Here is a 20,613-nt window from a genome sequence, read left to right on the forward strand (position 1 = left end):
TCGTGGTAAGTCTTCAGGGCAGACTTCCAAACCCTCACAAACTCGGTCACCCGGCGATCCACAATTGACTGCTGGATTGCTCTAGACCTTGACGCCTAACCATCTGGAGGATGCACAGTCCTCCAAGGTAAAAGGCTTCAGTCCCACACAGGAACAACTTCTTCAGTGATGCTCAATCACTAGGTTTGGTTTGTGGTTTCGGTGGGTGGTGTATTTCCTCACTGATGATTTACTCTCGAAGGCTCTGAGGAATTTGGGTTGCTCTTATGACAAGTGTCAGTTTCTAACGGAGCAGCCAACCAGCTAGTGGTTGTGGGGGGCGGCTATTTATAGCCTGGGAGCATCCCGACATGATTTGACATTAATGCCCTTAAACAATATGACCGTTGGAGTGGATAAGACCAGTGACTTGGCGTGGCTATCGAAACGGTCGGGACCCTCAACTGTGAGAGTCCTCATGTCACTCATATTCCTCACTTGAGGCTTTTGGTAGGATTTGGCTTGGGTTGAGCATCATGAGGAAATCCATTCCATAGTGTTACTTTGACCCCCTTTAACAGTACGGTGTTCCTATTCATCAAATGGGAAGAAAGTAAAACAGAAAACGTAAATCTTCACGCTTCAATTTCTTCAAAATGATTTTCTTCAGGAACCACCGATCTTCTCACTATCAATATCTTCATGAGGAATATCAATTTCATCGCAGATTCCTCGTGATTCATTTCTTCAGCTTCAGACCAATTTCTTCAACTGAAGACATATATTTTTAGGGGTCGATATTCTTCAAATATCTCAAACTCCTCAATGACTTATAGATCGTGTGTACACTTATAAACACATTAGATACTTAACCTATAAGTCTTCAAACCACCAAAGTCACTAAGGGGCACTAGATGCACTTACACTTTCCACTTGGCTTCATTTATGAAAGTGGCCACCATGTGGCCGATGCCAGGGGGAAGTTTCAAATCATCAAGCGGAGTGTTTGGGTCCTCATACCAGATGTTGATGTAGTCAAGGAGGACCTTGGGGTCCATGGCCAGAGGAATGGCACTGCCTGATGCTTGAGCTACTCTTTCCTGCTTGTTTCTGATGATGGCTTGCAGGGTTTGATCATCATATTCATCACTATCATCTGATGCAGACGGGACGGTGATGATTTTGTTGGGGTTGGGCAGAGTAGCACGTTCAGCAGTTACCAAAGTCTTCGTAGGAGGTGGTGAAGACTTTGTCTCCGAGCTGGTTGCAGCTAGGAGTGAGGAGCTGGAGCTGGCGGTCGTAGGCTTCATGACCTGCTTCTGTACTGGTTTCTCTTGAGGCTTTGGAGGTGGAGCTGAAGAGATTGGTACTGAGGGTTTTGACGCAGATGGTTTTGGTGTTGAGGGTTTTGTGACTGAAGCCTGAGCAGACTTCTCTTGAGGCTTTGGAGCCCTTGGATTTGACGGCACATAGTGTGGTTGAGGAATTGCTGAACCAGAGGTCACAGCGGCAGAGGAAGTGGCAGCAGCTGAGGCAGCAGCTGAGGATTCATTGAATTTCCTCACTGCAGCTTCTGCCTGCTTCTTGAGCTTAGCCAGATGCTTTTCCTTCTCATCTGGATAGTCATCAATGGTCTTGAGGCTTGAGGGATGTGCTACTTGATGATCCTCAAGTGGGGCTCGTCTGCCAAGGGGCTTCAGAGCGAATTTCTTCGCATACTTGGCAGTCACAAACCTGTATTCCTTCCATTCCTTTGTCCATCGGCGTTCTATCTTCTGCAGCCGTATTTTTCTCTTGGCCATTGTCTCATTTTCATCAGGCGTGCAGTAGTCCAAGTAAATATCCTCAGGGATATCCACAGCTGTGTTTTGCTCAAGTTTATTTCCTCCCTTCTGTTTTCTGTCATCCTCCATTTTCTTCAGTTGAGGATTTTGCTGATGAGTTTGAACTCTTGAGGATTCTGATGAGCCTTGAAGAGTTTCTTCCAGAAACGCTGCAAATGAGTTAATGTGATGAGAACCGAGAGATTATCAGCTGACATGTGTGTACCTGTGAACAGAGTATAGTTGCGAGGAATTTGGAGAGGTCATATGCGTTCTCAGATTTGAGGAAAATGAAAAAGTTTGACAGTTTGAGGAATATAACCAGTGGTTGAGGAATTTGCCTAAGCATACTGTTCTTGGGTTCGAGAGTTGTACAGATCCGAAAATTTGCACAATCCAGAGTTGTATAGTTCATCAATGATGTGGTGATAGGCAGTGTTTGAGGAATCAAGTGCTTATCGTTTCTTGAGGAAAAACAGATTTCACATAGAAGATGTAAAATTTTAGATCTAACTTGCGGTAAAAATGGGATTTATTTACCCTGGAAGGTGCGCACGAAGAACACAGAAAGTTGTGTGTGGAGAAGCTCTTCGGTCGCGTGTCCAATGCACCCTAACCCGGCGACAAAGAACGTCTACGGCGGTGGCGGACGAAGATGGTCCGACTCCGGCGTGGTTCCGGCGACGGAGAAGTTGAGGTAGTGAAGCTCTTCCTCACCAGCGACGAGACTACCAGCGATGGCGCTAGGGTTCGGTGGTGTATGCTGTGGCAGGAGAGCGATGGAGCGAAGAAGGGTATGCCGAGGGGGATAAGGACATATTTATAGCCAAAAGTTACTGTTGGCGCGAAAATTTCGGACCAAACCGCCCCTGCCTCTACGTCTCTGCAGGACACGTGTAGCTCCTGAATAGTGTGGTGGAGATAGTGGAGATCGTGGTTATCCGATCGTGGGAAGTGGGTTCAGTTACTGTGTATTTAAGGAAACAAATTTTGAATATTTGAGGATTTTCGTCACAAAATCATCAGCTGACACGGACGCAGTGAGGATTTTGAACAAAGTTTCAAGTAGAACGCATATGAAGAATTGAATAGACTGGATGAGTATAGCATAGAGAGAATGTAGGGTCCGATCACATTCACTTAGCAAAAATATCAACTTGAAGAAATAGCAATAAGTGAATGCTGTTGAGGACTTGAAATCACAGTCTATCTAGTCAAGTGAAAGTCATCAAGTGTTTCTGAAGATTTTGTGATAAATCATCACACTGAAGAACAGCTATTTTGAAGAAAAACACATTTTGAGGAAATTGATCATTTGAAGAAAAACAACTTGAGGAATTTCACATTGGGCGGTGGTGTGACCCACCATATAAGAATGTTGATTACAGACGCCGCGTACAATTGTCGTAGGGCCCTGAGAATCAATTTCTTCGTTAATTTCTTCACATTCAGAGTGACATTCTTCATGAGTTGAAGAAAATCGATTCATCATGTGTTGCACATCTAAGTCATCAACTTTGCATAAGTGTTAGGATGTGTGCATGTTTTTACAAAACATTTGAAGATTCTAAGATATTTAGCTCACACTGCAACTTGCAAAACCTTTTCTCATCCAAGGGCTTAGTGAAGATATCTGCCAGTTGATCATCAGTCTTCACATGGTCGATGAGGATATTGCCCTTGAGGACATGGTCCCGAAGAAAATGATGACGAATCTGGATGTGCTTGGTCTTCGAGTGCTGTACTGGGTTATATGCAATCTTGATAGCACTCTCATTATCACAGTAGAGAGGCACATTCTTCATGTTTATGCCGTAGTCCTTGAGGGTTTGCTTCATCCATAGCAATTGAGCACAGCAAGAACCAGCAGCAATGTACTCAGCTTCGGCAGTGGAGAGTGATACACAGTTCTGCTTCTTTGAGGACCAGCAAACTAGAGATCTTCCGAGGAAATGGCATGTGCCAGAAGTTGACTTGCGATCCACACGGTCACCAGCATAGTCTGAGTCAGAATACCCTACCAAATGAAGATTGGAGCCTTGGGATACCATAATCCTAGTGTTGGTGTGTGAGCTAAGTATCGAAGAATATGTATCACAGCCTTATGGTGTGATTCCTTCGGTTTTGCTTGAAAACGTGCACACATGCAAACACTAAGCATTATATCTGGCCTAGATGCACATAGATACAATAAAGAGCCAATCATAGAACGATATACCTGCTGATCGAAATCTTTACCATTTTCATCAGTGCTGAGGTGGCCATTGGTAGGCATTGGAGTCTTGGCACCTTTGCATTCGTGCATGTCAAATTTCCTCAGAACATCCTTGAGGTATTTCTCCTGTGATATGAAGATTCCATTGCTTTGTTGACAAATTTGAAGACCTAAGAAGAATTTCAGCTCCCCCATCATGGACATCTGATATTCTTCACTCATCATGTAAGCAAATTCATCACTGTATCGTTTGTCAGTACAGCCAAATATGATATCATCGACATATATTTGACACACAAATAGCTCATTATCATAGGATTTAGTGAAAAAGAGTTGGATCGAGTGAACCAGGTTTGAAGCCTTTCTTCATGAGGAATTCCTTCAATGTATCATACCATGCCCGAGGGGCTTGCTTGAGACCATAAAGAGCCTTTTTGAGTCTGAAGACTTTGTCTGGATTCTTTGGATCCTCAAAACCTGGGGGCTGAGCAACATATACTTCTTCCTCAAGCTTACCATTGAGGAATGCACTTTTCACATCCATTTGATATAAGATGATGTTATGATGATTAGCATAAGCAAGTAGTATTTGAATAGCTTCAAGTCTAGTGACAGGTGCAAAAGTTTCATCGAAATCTATTCTTTCAACCTGGGTGTAGCCTTGGGCTACAAGTCGTGCCTTGTTCCTCACCACTTGACCGTCCTCATCTTGCTTGTTTCGGAAAATCCACTTGGTGCCGATGATATTGTGCTTGCGAGGATCTGGTCGTTTGACGAGCTCCCATACGTCATTCAGCTTGAATTGAAGAAGTTTGTCTTGCATAGCTTGGATCCACTCCGGTTCCAGAAAAGCCTCAGCAACTTTTGAGGGTTCTGTGATGGATACAAAGGAAAAATGCCCACAAAAGTTAACTAAGTGTGAAGCTTTTGAGCGAGTGAGAGGACCTGGCGCGTTGATGTCGTTGAGGATTTTGTCAAGTTCTACTTCATTTGCAATCCTTGGATGAGCTGGTTGAGGATTTTGTCTGGGCTGAGGAAGTGGTGCTGGTGCAATTTCCTCAGGAGTATCTTCTTGATTTTTATCAGTGATGGGGATCGTTTCTTCATCAATTTCCTCACTGGGGACAATGTCTTCAGTAGGCTTGAGCTTTATTGCTTCCTCAAGAGACAGCTTATCTGGATCATAAGGCAATTGCTCTCTTTGTGAGCCATTAGTTTCATCGAACCGCACATCTACAGTCTCAACAACTTTGTTGTGATAGTTGTTGAAGACTCTGTAAGTGTGCGAGTCCTTTCCATAACCGAGCATAAAACCTTCATGTGCCTTAGGTGCAAATTTTGAGCTATGGTGAGGATCTCTAATCCAGCATTTTGCACCGAAGACTTTGAAATAACTTACATTGGGTTTCTTGTCAGTGAGGAGTTCATATGAGGTTTTCTTGAGGAATTTGTGAAGATATACCCTGTTGATGATATGGCATGCAGTGTTGATTGCTTCAGGCCAAAAGCGACGAGGAGTCTGATATTCTTCAAGCATAGTTCTTGCCATTTCAACCAGGGTCCTGTTCTTCCTTTCGACGACACCATTCTGCTGAGGAGTATAAGGAGCAGATAATTCATGAGTAATACCAAGTTCATCAAGATAATCATCAAGACCAGTGTTTTGAACTCGGTTCCATTATCACTCCAGATATGTTTGATCTTGATGCCAAAGTTCGTCGAGGCCCTTGAAGAAAATCGTTTGAACATTTCCTGCACTTCAGTTTTATACACTATGATATGCACCCAAGTATATCTGGAATAATCATCAACTATGACGAAGCCATATAAAGATGTTGCATTGGTTAGTGTGGCATAGTGAGTAGGTCCAAATAGATCCATATGAAGCAATTCGAATGGACGTGTAGTGGTCATGATAGTCTTCGAGGGATGCTTGGATCTGGTCATTTTCCCAGATTCACAAGCACCGCAGAGATGATCCTTGAGGAATTTGACTGATTCGATGCCGATGACATGCTTCTTCTTCGCGAGCTTGTGCAGATTCCTCATGCCTGCATGACCTAGTCTTCGGTGCCACAACTATCCTTCTGAGGTTTTTGCTAGTAAGCAAGTGGCTGGTTGAGGACCTGTAGAGAAATCAACAATGTACAAATCCCCTCTTCTTACACCTTCGAAGACTTTGGATCTGTCAGATTCCATAATGACTACACATCTATATCTACCAAAAATAACAATCATATCAAGATCACAAAGCATCGAGACTGACATGAGGTTAAAACCAAGGGATTCAACAAGCATCACTTTGTCCATATGCCTATCCTTGGAAATAGCCACTTTGCCAAGTCCCAATACCTTGCTTTTACCTTTGTGAGCATATGTGATTTGCTTCAGAGGTGATGGAGTTAGTGGCATATTCATCAATAAGCTTTTATCACCAGTCATGTGATGTGTGCAGCCACTATCAAGAACCCACTCAGTATTCTTGGGTTTGTCATCATGTAGATGAATTAGTATAGCTTACCATCTCATATGCTTCAGATTTGAAGAATATGATACTAATTTCATCAGATCAGTAATTTCATCATAACAGAAATGTAAGGACGTGTGAAATATTTCTATTTCATCAATCATTAGCTTGCGTCCTATCAAGCATTTCCTCAGGTCTCCAGCAAATTCTTGAGATGATGATTTTCATCTGGAGACCTGACCTGCAGAAGCGATTTGTTCGATTTCTTCACCACCCACATCTGAAGGGGTGGCAAAGCATTCATCATCCTGCGAGCACCATATGAGAAAGGTGGCATTGAAGCCAATGCACTTCTCCTAACAGTAGGGGGATTAAAGTACTCATATGAATATGCAGAGAACTGGTTTGAGGATTTATGAACATAATGATTTGAGGAGTAACGCTCATATTCATATTCCTTGTAGTTTCCCTGCATGTTAGACGCATTAGCATGGGTACGAGCATAGTTTTGACCAGTTGAGCATTTTGATCCTCTTGAAGACTTTGGTCCTCCTGAGGAATTTGATCTGGGGTTCAGATTCTTCAGTGGTGGTGTCATGAGGACATTCACGTGAAGATTTTTAAGACAGCTTTTGGGAACCCAGATTTTCCTCAGAGGAGGGCCATTCCTGCAGTTAGTTCCTACATATCGAGCAAATACTTCACCAGATTGATTTTTGAACAGTTTATAGTTGGAGTCAATTGACTCATCTCAGGAATAGGATAATTCACATGAAAAGCCAGTTAGATTAGATGGATCAAAAGGAGGCCCAGTAGGAGCAACCCATGAGGTTTTGGGATACTGCTCAGGTTTCCAACAAGATCCATCAGCATTTAATTTCCTCTCAAAGGCAATTCCTTCTTTCCTCGGGTTCCTGTTCAAGATCTGCTTTTTGAGCACATCACAAAGGGTTTGATGTCCTTTGAGGCTTTTGTACATGCCTGTTACGTACAATTCCTTCAACCCTGCATTTTCATCAGTAACATTTGTGTTTTCCTCAAGTGAGGAAATAGACACAGGAGGTGCAGTTGAAGAATTTGTAGCAATAGTAGCATTTGATGATTCTGGTGAGGAATTAGCAGTTTCACGTTCAATGCATTTAAGACATGGAGGAATGAATTCAACTTGACCAGTGTTGATCTGTTGAGCTAGTAATGAATCACTTTCCATACGAAGATCATCATGAGACATCCTAATCATCATGTTCACAGTCACTTGAATCAGAGGAGGAGGCATTATTTGGTACCTTTGAACCTTTTGCCATGAAGCAAAAGGTTGGAGCGAAGTCATCAGCATAGTCATCAGTGAGGATGGTGCTATCATTTTCTTCAAGGTTGAAGATTGACTTGCTGACGAAAGTGGTTGCCAGTGCAAGACTAGCCTGTCCGGATTCTGAGTCTTCATCAGAACCCTCTTCTTCATCACATTTCTTTGATTCTGCCTCGGAGTCCATTTCCTTGCCAATAAGTGCCCGAGCCTTTCGGAAACTAGTCTTCCTGTGCGATGAGGGCTTTGAAGATTAGGATTTTGAAGATTTCTTCTTCTTCTTTGAGTCATCAGAACTGTCATCCTTGTATTTCTTCTTCTTTGATTCCTTTCCCCAACGGGGACAATCAGCAATGTAATGACCTGATTTCTTGCACTTGTGACATTTTCATTTCTTGTAGTCCTCAGATGAAGATTCTGATTTCCTCATATCTCTTCTTGAAGATTTACCGAACTGACCACGTCGTGTAAATCTCTGGAATTTCCTCACGAGCATTGCAAGCTCCTGTCCAAATTCTTCAGGGTCACAAATACTGTCATCTCTGTCTTCGTCTTCAGATGAGGAAATTGCTCTAGCCTTCAGTGCACGTGGTCTGGAATAGCTTGGTCCATATAGATCTCTCTTTTCTTCTAGCTGGAATTCATGAGTATTTAGCCTTTCTAGTATATCAGCTCGATCAAGCATCTTGTAATCTGGTCTTTCTTGAATCATCAGAACTAAAGTATCAAATGAAGAATCCAAAGATCTCAGCAGTTTCTTCACAACTTCGTGATCAGTGATGTCTCGAGCTCCCAGTGCTTGCAGTTCATTTGATATGTCAGTGAGGCGATCAAAGGTGTCTTGGCAGCTTTCATTGTCATGTCTCTTGAAGCGATTGAAGAGATTGTGAAGAATATCAACACGACAGTCACGCTGGGTTGATACTCCTTCATTTACCTTGCACAGTCTCTCCCAGATCAGTGTTGCAGAGCCCAAAGCACTTACACTTCGAAACTGGACTGGGCTCAGATGGCCACAGATGATGTTCTTCGCTTGAGAATCGAGTTGCTTGAATTTCTTCACATCAGCAGCAGAGACACTGGCAGAGATGATGGGGACGCCATGTTCCACAATATACCAGAGATCATTATCAATAGCTTGTAGATGCATTTGCATTTTGTTCTTCCAGAAGGGAAAGCTTTTCCTTTGTAGGTAGGACATGTTGCAGTCACCTTAAACATGCCTGCAGTCGACATAACTAAAACTCCAGGTGGTTAAACCAAAATCACACAGAACAAGGGAGTACCTTGCTCTGATACCAATTGAAAGTGCGCTATATCGACTAGAGGGTGGTGAATAGGAGATTTTTAGAATTTCATCGCTGAGTAAATTCCTTTTGAGGAAATTCCTCACTGATGACTAACTTATAGCGGAAACAGTAAAGGATCGGAAGTGCAAAGTTTCACAACAGCAGTTTTTCGAAGTGAAGAATGTGAAAACAGATTGCACAGTGAGCAGGCACGCAGAATACAGATGAGGGATAACTAACGTGAAGAATTTGGGGTTGAGGAAATTCAGAGAAAGTCTTCAGCAAATTCTTCAAACAGTCGCAGTGAAAGTCATCAACACATAATACGGGGAAAGTAAAGAGTTGAGGAATTAGAACCCGTTTCTCAGTGAAGACAGTCGTTGATGACCCAGTTCCAACTGCTGTGACAGTCGTACATCTGGTTTGGAGCGGCTTGGTATTGAAACCAAAGGACACCCAGTCCCGGGACACACAGTCCCTACCGTATTCTCCTTGAGCTAATGACACACAGTCCTCGCCCAACACTCGTGGTAAGTCTTCAGCGCAGACTTCCAAACCCTCACAAACTTGGTCACCCGGCGATCCACAATTGACTGCTGGAAAGCTCTAGACCATGACGCCTAACCGTCTGGAGGATGCACAGTCCTCAAAGGTAAAAGGCTTCAGTCCCACACAGGAACAACTTCTTCAGTGATGCTCAATCACTAGGTTTGGTTTGTGGTTTCGGTGGGTGGTGTATTTCCTCACTCATGAATTACTCTCGAAGGCTCTGAGGAATTTGGGCTGCTCTTATGACAAGTGTCAGTTTCTAACGGAGCAGCCAACCATCTAGTGGTTGTGGGGGGTGGCTATTTATAGCCTGGGAGCATCCCGACATGATTTGACACTAATGCCCTTAAATAATATGACCGTTGGAGTGGATAAGATCAGTGACTTGGCATGGCTATCGAAACGGTCGGAACCCTCAACTGTGAGAGTCCTCATGTCACTCATATTCCTCACTTGAGGCTTTTGGTAGGATTAGGGTTGGGTTGAGCATCATGAGGAAATTCATTCCATAGTGTAACTTCGACCCCCTTTAACAGTACGGTCTCCCTATTACTCAAATGCGAAGAAAGTAAAACAGAAAGTGTAAATCTTCATGCTTCAAATTCTTCAGAATGATTTTCTTCAGGAACCACCGGACTTCTCAATATCAGTATCTTCATGAGGAATATCAATTTCATCGCAGATTCCTCGCGATTCATTTCTTCAGCTTCAGACCAATTTCTTCAACTGAAGACATATATTTTTAGGGGTCGATATTCTTCAAATATCTCAGACTCCTCAATGACTTATAGATCCTGTGTACACTTACAAACACATTAGATACTTAACCTATAAGTCTTCAAACCACCAAAATCACTAAGGGGCACTAGATGCACTTACAATCTCCCCCTTTTTGGTGGTTTATGACAATTAGGTTAAGTCTTCAACAGGGATCAAAAATATGAAGTGTAAATACTCATTTTGAGGAATTTGAAGTCAAGATTCAGAGAGACTCCCCCTGAAGATGTGCATATTTTGAGGATTTTGCTTTTTACAGCAAATGCACATTGATGATTTATATCATGGAGATCTCCCCCTGAGTCTTGTAAATCATGCATACATATAACATATCATATGAAGAAAATGAAAATGCATGATGAGAGATGGTATCTGACGAATTCCAGCATGCGTGCATTAAAAGTTGAGGAATAAGCATGCGAAGAAAAACGTTCAAAAGCGTCAGAGTACCATCGGGCTTAAGTTACAACTCATTACATAAAAACTTCAGAAGAGCCAAGAGTTTGTAACTTAAATATAGTTCATAAGCCCCAAAAATATCCCGCTTGAAGACTAACTCTCAAGTTTCTCCCCCTTTGTCATCAAGTGACAAAAAGGGACAAACTGAGGACTAACGCCCGTGAAGACTTCACTCCTTGGCGGTTGAGGAAGAGCCGTGATGCTTCTTGGGGGTAGTCTTCTTCCTTGGACCGGTAGCAGTGTCGAGCTGTTCTTCATCAGATTCATGAACCCAAGTCCGACTAACATGGTGCCACTGATAGCTTCATATAGCAGAGTGTTTTACCGGTCCATGGGAGGAACGCCAATGACATAATTATCTTATCACACTAAGGAATAAATTTTAAAACTGATAAAATTTATAAATGATTATTAGTAGAACAGAAGCAGTTATCTTGCGAGAAGCTTCAGCTGTAGTAAATTAAACACAACCAATTTCATGGGGAATAACACAAATATCTAGGCAGTCTAAGCTCATAGTCAAAAATGGTATCCTATTCTAGCGATGTAGTTACAAATACATGAAAACTGTTCATTTGACATACAAATATTCTAGCATTAGCCTCCATGAATAACGTGACTACACAATAGATATTTCTATAATTTTAAATGTTCTGAAATGGTTGTTACAAGCTATATGTCATGTTATTTCCAACACGCGGCTCAACATAAAAATTCCACCCCATAATGCACCCTTCTCTTGTTATATCGGACCCTCCTCTTCCCGCGCGGGTTTTATGTTGGAAATATGCCAAAAAGGCAATAATAAATTGGTTATTATTATATTTCCTTGTTCATGATAATCATTTATTATCCATGCTAGAATTGTAGTGACTGGAAACTCAAGTACATGTGTGGATACATAGACAACACACTGTCCCTAGTGAGCCTCTAAGGACTAGCTCCTTGATCAAAGATGGTCAAGGTTTCCTGACTATAGACATGGATTTTCATTTGATAACGGGATCATATCATTAGGAGAATGATGTGATGGAAAGACCCAAACTATGAACCTTATGATCGTGTTAGTTTATTGCTACTGTTTTCTGCATGTGAAGTATATATCTGTTTCTATGACCATGAGATCATGCAACTCCTTGGCGCCGGAGCAATGCCTTGTGTGTACAAAACGTCACAACGTAACTGGGTGACTATAAAGGTGCTCTACAGGTATCACCAAAGGTGTCTGTTGGGTTGGCATGAATCGAGACTCGGTTTTCTCACTCCGTATGACGGAGAGGTAACTCTAGGGCCCACTCGGTAATACAACATCACAAGGAGCTTGCAATCAATGTGACTAAAAAGTTAGTCACATGATCTTGTATTACAGAACGAGTAAAGAGACTTACCGGTAACGAGATTGAACTAGGTACATAGATACTGACGATCGAATATCGGGCAAGTAACATAGCGACGGACAAAAGGAACAGTATACGGGATTGATTGAATCCTTGACATTGTGGTTCGACCGATAAAGATCTCCGTAGAATATGTAGGAGCCAATATGGGCATCCAGGTCCCGCTGTTGGTTATTGACCGAAGAATGTTTGAGGTCATGTCTGCATAGTTCTCGCACCCGCAGGGTCTGCATACTTACGGTTCGGTGACGATTTTGTATTGTTGAGTTATTAATGATGGTGACCGAAGGTTGTTCGGAGTATCAGATGAGATCCCGGACGTCACGAGGAGCTCCGAAATGGTTAGGAGATAAAGATTGATATATGGAAAGTTCTGTGTTGGTCATGGGAAAAAGTTCGAGCGTCACCGGTAGCGTACGAGCAATGCCGAAAGGGTTTCGGGGATCCACCGGAAGGGGCCACCAGCCCTGAAGCAGCCACATGAGATGTGAGGGATGCGCACCAGCCCCTGGTGGGCTGGGCACACCTCCGTGAAAAGTCAGAAATTCTACGTATTTGGAGCAATTTAAAGTGAAAAAAGGAGGTCCATGTGGCTAGGATGGTGGAGGGACAACTCTAGGAGGTGGCGCCACCCTAACTTGGGTGGCAAGCCACCCCTAGGGCAGCCGCCCCACCTCCACTTGACTGTCGCCCCTCCTAGGGGGGTAACCCTAGAGCGCAGCCCCTTCTCCCTCCCCCCTATATACAACGGAGAGGGGAGAGGGCTGCAACAACCCAACGCAATGGCGCAGCCCTATCTCTACCATAGATCGATCAGTTTTCTCCACTAGATCGGTTTCGGTATTGCTTAGCGAAGCCCTGCCGGAACAGCTCCACAACCATCGCCGTCATGTCGTCGTGCTGTCGGAGAACTCATCTACCTATCCATCCTCGCTTGCTGGATCAAGGAGGTGGAGAACATCGTCGAGTTGTACGTGTTCTAAACGCGGAGGCGTCGTTCGTTGGGCACTAGATCGGGACGAATCGTGATGGGATCGCGGGACGGATCGTGATGAGATCGCGGGAAGGGTCGTGATTGGATCGCGAAGACGTTCGACTACATCAACCGCGTTATATACGTTTCCGCTTAGCGATCTACAAGGGTATGTAGATGCACTCCCCCCTCTCGTAGATGTTAGTTTTCACACATTGATCTTGGTGAACGTAGGAATTTTTTTTGTTTCTCATGTGACGTTCCCCAACATTTTTCATCATAGTGGGGCAGTTTTCGGTGCAGCATCATTCTTTAATATCAAGTGATGTTCACTCCACCTTTGCCATGCATTTTAGTATGGATGAAACTTTTTATATTTCCATTGTGATAGAGTGGGTCAGACTAACAAATACTATTGACACAAACAACAAATAATTATAAATAGCATTCTTAAAGGTCCAGTCAACATTACAAATGCGTACTAGTGTGGGAGGCGAGTAGCAAACTGAACGCATTCCTAGCCACCATAAGATCCACCTCCAGCCCACATACCATTCATTGCTAGAAGGGATAATTGTTGTTCTTCTCTTTTCCATCCTTCCCTATATCTTCTACTCATAGCCTCTTCGTCAACCCGTTTCATTGGCGCCAACTATCACTGCGTCAATATTAGTGTGTTCATTAGTGACACCTTATCTTTTTTATTTCGTCCTTCCTCACCAAGTTTAGTTCTCGTCCGTACTTATTTTCTAAATACTATTTTCTTATTTTTTTTGGAACACTCATTTCTTTTTTAACATTAATTTATCACTTGGTTGCTTTAGTTTTTTTCTCTTTTTATTCCCGGGACACACTTTTTTTACTATAGCGAACCATCTGGTCAATGTTGTGTTGTATTGTCCTCGTTCGTGAATGTTTCGACAACTGTCAGCGCATGGACATCCTCCACAGCATGGTCATCATCCAACTTGGTGAACGCTAGATTGCTCATGTAGCAAGCACATGGTGATTATTGTTATTATTGGCGAGTAGTGTCTGATAATATCCCTAAGAGTCTATTGATCATCATTGTCCACGAGCGCTTTTGAAATAATTCAGCATGATTGTTGTTTGCTTAACTAATTACAGAAATAATTAATGCCATATCTAATTCTCCACATGTTTAATTAACTTTTAGTCAAATCAATTAATTATCTTCCACGAACACTTCATATACATCGACAGCCGTGGGCGACATCGGCCCCATGTCGATTGGCGCCACAACCATCGTCGATTCTTTCTCTACAAGCCCCCTCGACATGGAGTATAGCTCGTACTCGTCCCCATCTATGCATGTCCGATGCTGACAACACTAACGCGTGCCTTCGTTCATGATGTATCACAGGCCCTGGCAAGCCATGTGCGGCGCCTTGTCAACATCCACTTCGTCCATCTACACATGCCCGGTGCTGGCAATACCGACGTGTGCCTTCGACCACGACATGTCCCTAGGCTTGGCAAAGCCGACGCGATGCCTCGTCAACAATTGTTTCTCCCCGGCGCACCACTACGCCCATGACTAACCCGGCACCTCCTAGCGCCTGCGGCTCCACGACGACTACCTCGGTACCGGCCGCCCCGACCTGACATCAACCACGACATCCCTTGCACGGCTACCCTGAGCATGGCTACACCATCCTACGCTCTTGGTTACATCGACAATGTCACAAAGGGCTACCGCCTTGCTTGAGCAACCTCATCGGTTTTCACTCCAGCCATGACTACCACGATGCATCGACCGACTGTGAGTGATGTCTGTCGGCTTACAACTTTCCGACTCTTGTTCGGCCTCACCGTGTGCGTCGCTATCGTTGTGATTGTGGGGGCATCTTGAGTGCCGTGATTATTTAGGAAATACTTGATAGACTATGATTTGTTCTATCTTATCTTATACTTCAAAATGATCATCCATTGCTATATATATGACCACAAGACTCAAACAATAAACATCGATTCCATCAACCCTCTCTGTTCCTTTTATATACAATAGCTAACCGCTCATACCAAGCGGTAAATATCTATCTTTTCCAAATAAAATTAAATGTAGAAATTAACAACTGGAATTTAACTTACACAAGCATGTGCTGCACTAAAACGTGTTTGGACTGTCTCAGAATCGCTTTATGCTGACTATGTGTGTAAACGATGCAGGAGCAGGACTCCACTAATTAAGCTAGAGATCTCTTTAAACTATAACCCGTGGTAAGCGTCACTGAAGTTTCTGCTGCGGTCCAACTTTCAAGTTCAAGTTCTGGACTCATTCAGTCATTCTTCACTGAATATTCTCGTGGATTTCAGGTAAGTTTTCCTAGTGATCTTACGACCAGGAGTTTTCCTATAAATAGGCCGGCATGCCTGCACGGTTGCATCACAGAGCTACTGAGCTGTCGTGTAGCTGAACTGGTTCCAGAGTTGTTATTTTCACGTAGGTTCAGAGTGGCGAGATAGTTCAGTTGTCTGAATTTCCGGCCAACCATGGCTTATGCTTAGTTGCTTACCATGTTTCTACTCTTATTTTTCAGGATCGTCGTGTTGGAGCAATTCAGCTTGTGTTCGTTGGAGCATTTGGCAGCAACCCCAACAACGTCAAGAAGAGCATTTGGCAGCTCCTCTGCGGCTGTGGGTCGCCTCAGACCAGCAACTAATTAAGATCGGAAGAGCATCTGTCAGCTCCTGTGGCTTTGGTCGCCGGAAGTTGCTTGATGTTGAGTCTAAAAACTGTACTCCCTCTATACCTAAATAAGTATTGTTGGAAAGGACTAGAGAAGTTTTTTTCAATAATAATTATTTAGGTACAGAGAAAGTATGTGATTAGATATTGTTAAGTTCTTTGGTTTCATTGGTTTGTCGTCGTGTGGTTGTGTCAGGCTTGCTTCTTCTTCAGCAAGGAGCATGTAAACGCGTGTCATGTGATCAGATTCAGAAATAAATCTCGCAAACTTGTTTTGTTTACTTGTCATGGATGTGAATCCCTGGGAGATCTGGAATGAACCAAACGGAGACAGAAGTAGCGAAGCTCGGTTTCCTGAGACCTCGCCCGTTTCCTGAGGCTTTGTGTAACCAAATCTGACAGAGAGGCAAAGACAGAAGTTAAAATGAACAGTGTTTTGGCAGGTGGGTCACCGTGGCACCTATTCATCCTTTCCCAGTTCGACACTGCAAAGGTGAACCGCGTCAGTTCAATTTGCGTCAAACATGGATTTCTCCGTTACGTGCATCATTTGCAGTGGTTGAACTTGAACCGTTCCAAGCCGATGTGGAGACCTTCCATGCTTCGGTCATGGGAGCTTCGCTTGCTTTCAACGGATAGCCACACACACGGCCCATTCGGTATTTCAGTCTCCGTTTACGCGTACTACATGTGGCTTAACCTAACCAATTGTGTTGCACGGGTGCCGACCAGCGAATCGTTGAATGATTGAACATTGAAAGCATCAAATCTCGGAGCCATGTGTAAATCTATAAGCTAGCAGTCGCGGTCATACGCTCACACTGACTGACAGCGTCACACGAAAACATCGGAATTGTCAAAAGTAAAAGAGTCCTTCAGGAGTCAATTGCTGTTGGTTTTCACTTCTAACACTGGTCACTGGTCAAGTACTGAAGACAATAAAGTAGCTACCGCGAGCAGCTTATACTCCATCCCTTTCATAATACAAAAACGTTTTTGACAATATACTAATCTCCCCTAATCTTACCTACTAATAAAGCAAATAGTGCTTCTTCCGTCATTCAAATTGCTCTTAAAGTTGACTAAAATTACCCACCAATGCCACATATAAGTCATAAAAAACGTTTCAAACAGGAAAAAAATCCGGACTGGGCCGGCCCATGTAGGCACCTCCTATATTACGCTCTGGGCGTTGAAAAAAAGATTCAGCATACCTGTTTGGGCCCGGTCCATGCGTGGGCGCCTGTTTTTTTAGTTTAGTTTTTTATTTTTATTTTAAGTTCCATTTTTTTCTACTTTAAATAATTTAGAACTTCAAACAACTTTTCTCAATTTTAAGAAACTGAGAATTTCGAAATAAAATATTAAAAAAACATATTTTTTTGAGGATTCAAAGACTACTCAGGAGTTTTGAAAAATGTTTGCATATAAAAAAAATGTTTAAACTTTGAGAAAATTTCCGTAAAATAAAAAAGTCAACGATTTTAAACAAAAGTCCGTGTAAAAATCTTTAAAACAGTTCGTGCCTCTGTTTTTAGTTTCATTTTTTATTTTCATTTTTCTGTTCCCTTTTTTAGTTTAAATAATTTAGAACTTTGAAAAACTTTTGCAATTTATAAAACTGGGAGTTTTAAAATAAAAGTTTGAAGAAAATATAAAATGTTTGTGAATTCAAAAAATGCTCAGGATTTTTATAAAAATATTCGCATATTCAGAAAAATGTTCATAATTTTGAGAACAATGTTGGTGAAAACAATAAAAGTCCATGATTTTGAAAAAAAGTTTGTGTGTTATTTTTGAGTGCAATTGAAAAAAATGTTTGTTAATTCAAAAAATGTTCATGCATTTCAAGAAATGTCTTAAAATTCTAAAGACATAATATGATCAGCACCATTGAAGATTATAATTGTTTTTCTTCCGTTGCAACGCACGGGTCCTTTTGCTAGTAATAATCTGCCGTACGTCGCGGCTATTTTGCAAAAAGACCCCTCCCTTTTCTGGTATTTAACCCGCAGTACTTTTTAAGTCATAAAAAAACTTTTCATTTATATCCCCTCACCGACTTATCCATTGCCGTCCTGAGCAGGGGGCTTCTCGCCGGCGATGGGCGACGAGGCGACGGGCCGGCGACTGCCCGGCGCGCCGCGCCGCCCCTTGCCGAGAAAGTGGCGACCGAAGGTGCCGGTTGCGTCGTGGCGTTCCCAAGCGCGCCCTGCGCCTGCTGGGGCGGCGTGGGGGCTTCTCGCCGGCGATGGGCGAGGAGGCGATGGGCCGGCGACTGCCCGGCGCGCCGCGCCGCCCCTTACCGAAGTACCTCCACGATGGTTCTCGGACGGCACCGACGCCGGGTATGATAGGAGCAGCACCGACTCCGCGGCGTTCACCGACTACATGGCGTCCTTCCAGGCCGCACGCGCGCGTAGCGTCGGGGAGCTTTTGGACGCGCTCGCCGCGCGCGGCCGCCCCGTGACCCGCGTCGTGTACACGATGCTCCTCCCGTGGCCCGTGGACGTGGCTCGCGAGAAAGGTCTGCCGTCCGCGCTCTACTGGATCCAGCCGGCCGCGGTGCTCGCCGTCTACTACCACTACTTCCATGGCTACGCCGCCGTCGTGGCCGACCACCGCCACGACCCATCGTTCGTCGTGCGGTTCCCGGGCCTCCCGCCGCAGGAGAAAATGGCGACCGAAGTGTTCCCAGGCGCGCCCTGCGCGTGCTGGGGCGGCGTGGGAGCAGGAAAGGCCACCGCGACGGCAGCGGGGTTCCTTGGCAGTGTAGTGCCACCCATAGGCACTCCCTGCGGCGGCGCGAACGCCCGGCGGTCTCGTTGCCTGCACACGCGGCCTCCTCCATCCCAGTCCGTGTCCAACACGTCTCGATTTGGATGGACAGTCTGTGTCCTTGTTCAACTCAAATCAAGATTGTTGTTGGCTGTTATAAGAAGGGAGGGTCCTCGGCCTGAATCTCCGTCAGCTCCTATTTTGGACGAAGCATCCCATGTCGCCAACAAGTTCGCCGCAGGAAGAAGCGTCGAGTTCGTCGGAGAAAGAAGCGCCGACTTCGCCGGAGGTAGAAGATCATCCGCCGAGCACTCCAATGTCGCTTGCTACGGCTACACCAGAGGTATGTATCACACCGAACGCTGTTTGATTTTTCTTTCCCCTAGCTCTGCCAGACCGTTGGCGTATCCGAGATTTGTGTTGCTTTAGTAGCTTGTGCTGCTGCCACTTCCTTGTTCTTAAGAAGCATAGCATATTCCTGCTCCTTTATCTGGAACTGGCTCCAAACTAGCTATGGATTACAAAGTCCTGAAGATGAACTTGAGAGAGTGTAGAAATAGAAGGACATGGAGAGTGCCTGAGCTGAATAATTACGTCCAAAGATAGGTTCCATCGAGGAATTGAGAACCTGATGTGCCACATTGTCTGCAATACCATTTAGCATCCTGGATATATGATAAACAGATGGCTGCAACTGAATGGAGATGGAGAAAAATTCTGCTAGCGAGCGCCTGACTGTCCAATGTACATCGTCAGAGTCGAGTCTTCTACTTGCATCAGCTTTGGCTAGAGGCAAACACCCAGTGAGAAAAGTGGCTTGCTTGAGCTGAAATATGTGTGATATCTTAGCTGCAAGAACTAGAGCAAGAGTTTCAGACTGAAGAGAGGAATTAATAATAGGAGCCGATGCCTAAATCTGAATCTGCTGTCCACATTTTCCATCTGGAATATCTATAAAAAGACCAACTCCTATAGCTTTAGCAGAAGACCCCATTCCAGGGATCTTGGAACATCTAAAGGCCGCATCCGAGAAGACTTTAACACCTGATTTTAGTGGGTTTTCACAACACATGTTAGCATCCAAGGGGATGGTGGTGTGCAGTTTTTTAGATGTAATTTCTGGGTGCAAAGGGATGTCAGCAATTTTCAGGGTACATTACATTGCTTTTACAGGGTACATTGACTGAATCTTTCTCGACCTTGTTACTTGACTTGTAGTAGTAGTTTCTTCACCAGCGCTAACTGAAACAGATTACATTAACTGAATCTTTTTCAGTGTACACTAGCACTCGAGGGAAAGCTTTTACCATACTTGTCGTAGTAGTTTCTTTTTTGTAGGCAAATTTTCAATGAGTTAAGATAGAGGACTTTCCAAATCAATACAAATTTTAGTGGGGTTTCATAACACATGTTAGCATCCAAGGGGATGGTGGTGTGCAGTTTTCAACTTGGATAAGGAATAAGCAGATGCCCATACAAGAAATTATCTATAATGATCTCAATTTAACGGGAATGTTATAGTACAACTGCTATACCAAAATAAGCCTAAGCACACTGATAGACGAATGACAAATAAATATAAGCAACAGAAACAACAGAGAGATGCTGCTGGAGATTACGTTGTTAATAGCCCAGACATCTGGATGCGCATTTGTAGAGCCTGGATAGTCCAAAAATCTGCCCCAACCGCAAGAACAATGCTTGAGCAATGAGCATGGCTAGGAATTGAATACCGAAACACAACTGCAAATAATTGGGAATACAACAGCTGCACTCGCATACAAAAATAAACAAGAGACAACATGGACATCAACACTTTGTTGTTTCATCATATTCTAACCAGCAGGTGAACAAAAAACAAACAAGGAAAAGGGGTGCCCAGGTCCAATGT

The sequence above is a fragment of the Hordeum vulgare genome, chromosome 6H, assembly GCF_904849725.1.
Source record: "Hordeum vulgare subsp. vulgare chromosome 6H, MorexV3_pseudomolecules_assembly, whole genome shotgun sequence".
NCBI lineage: Eukaryota > Viridiplantae > Streptophyta > Magnoliopsida > Poales > Poaceae > Hordeum > Hordeum vulgare.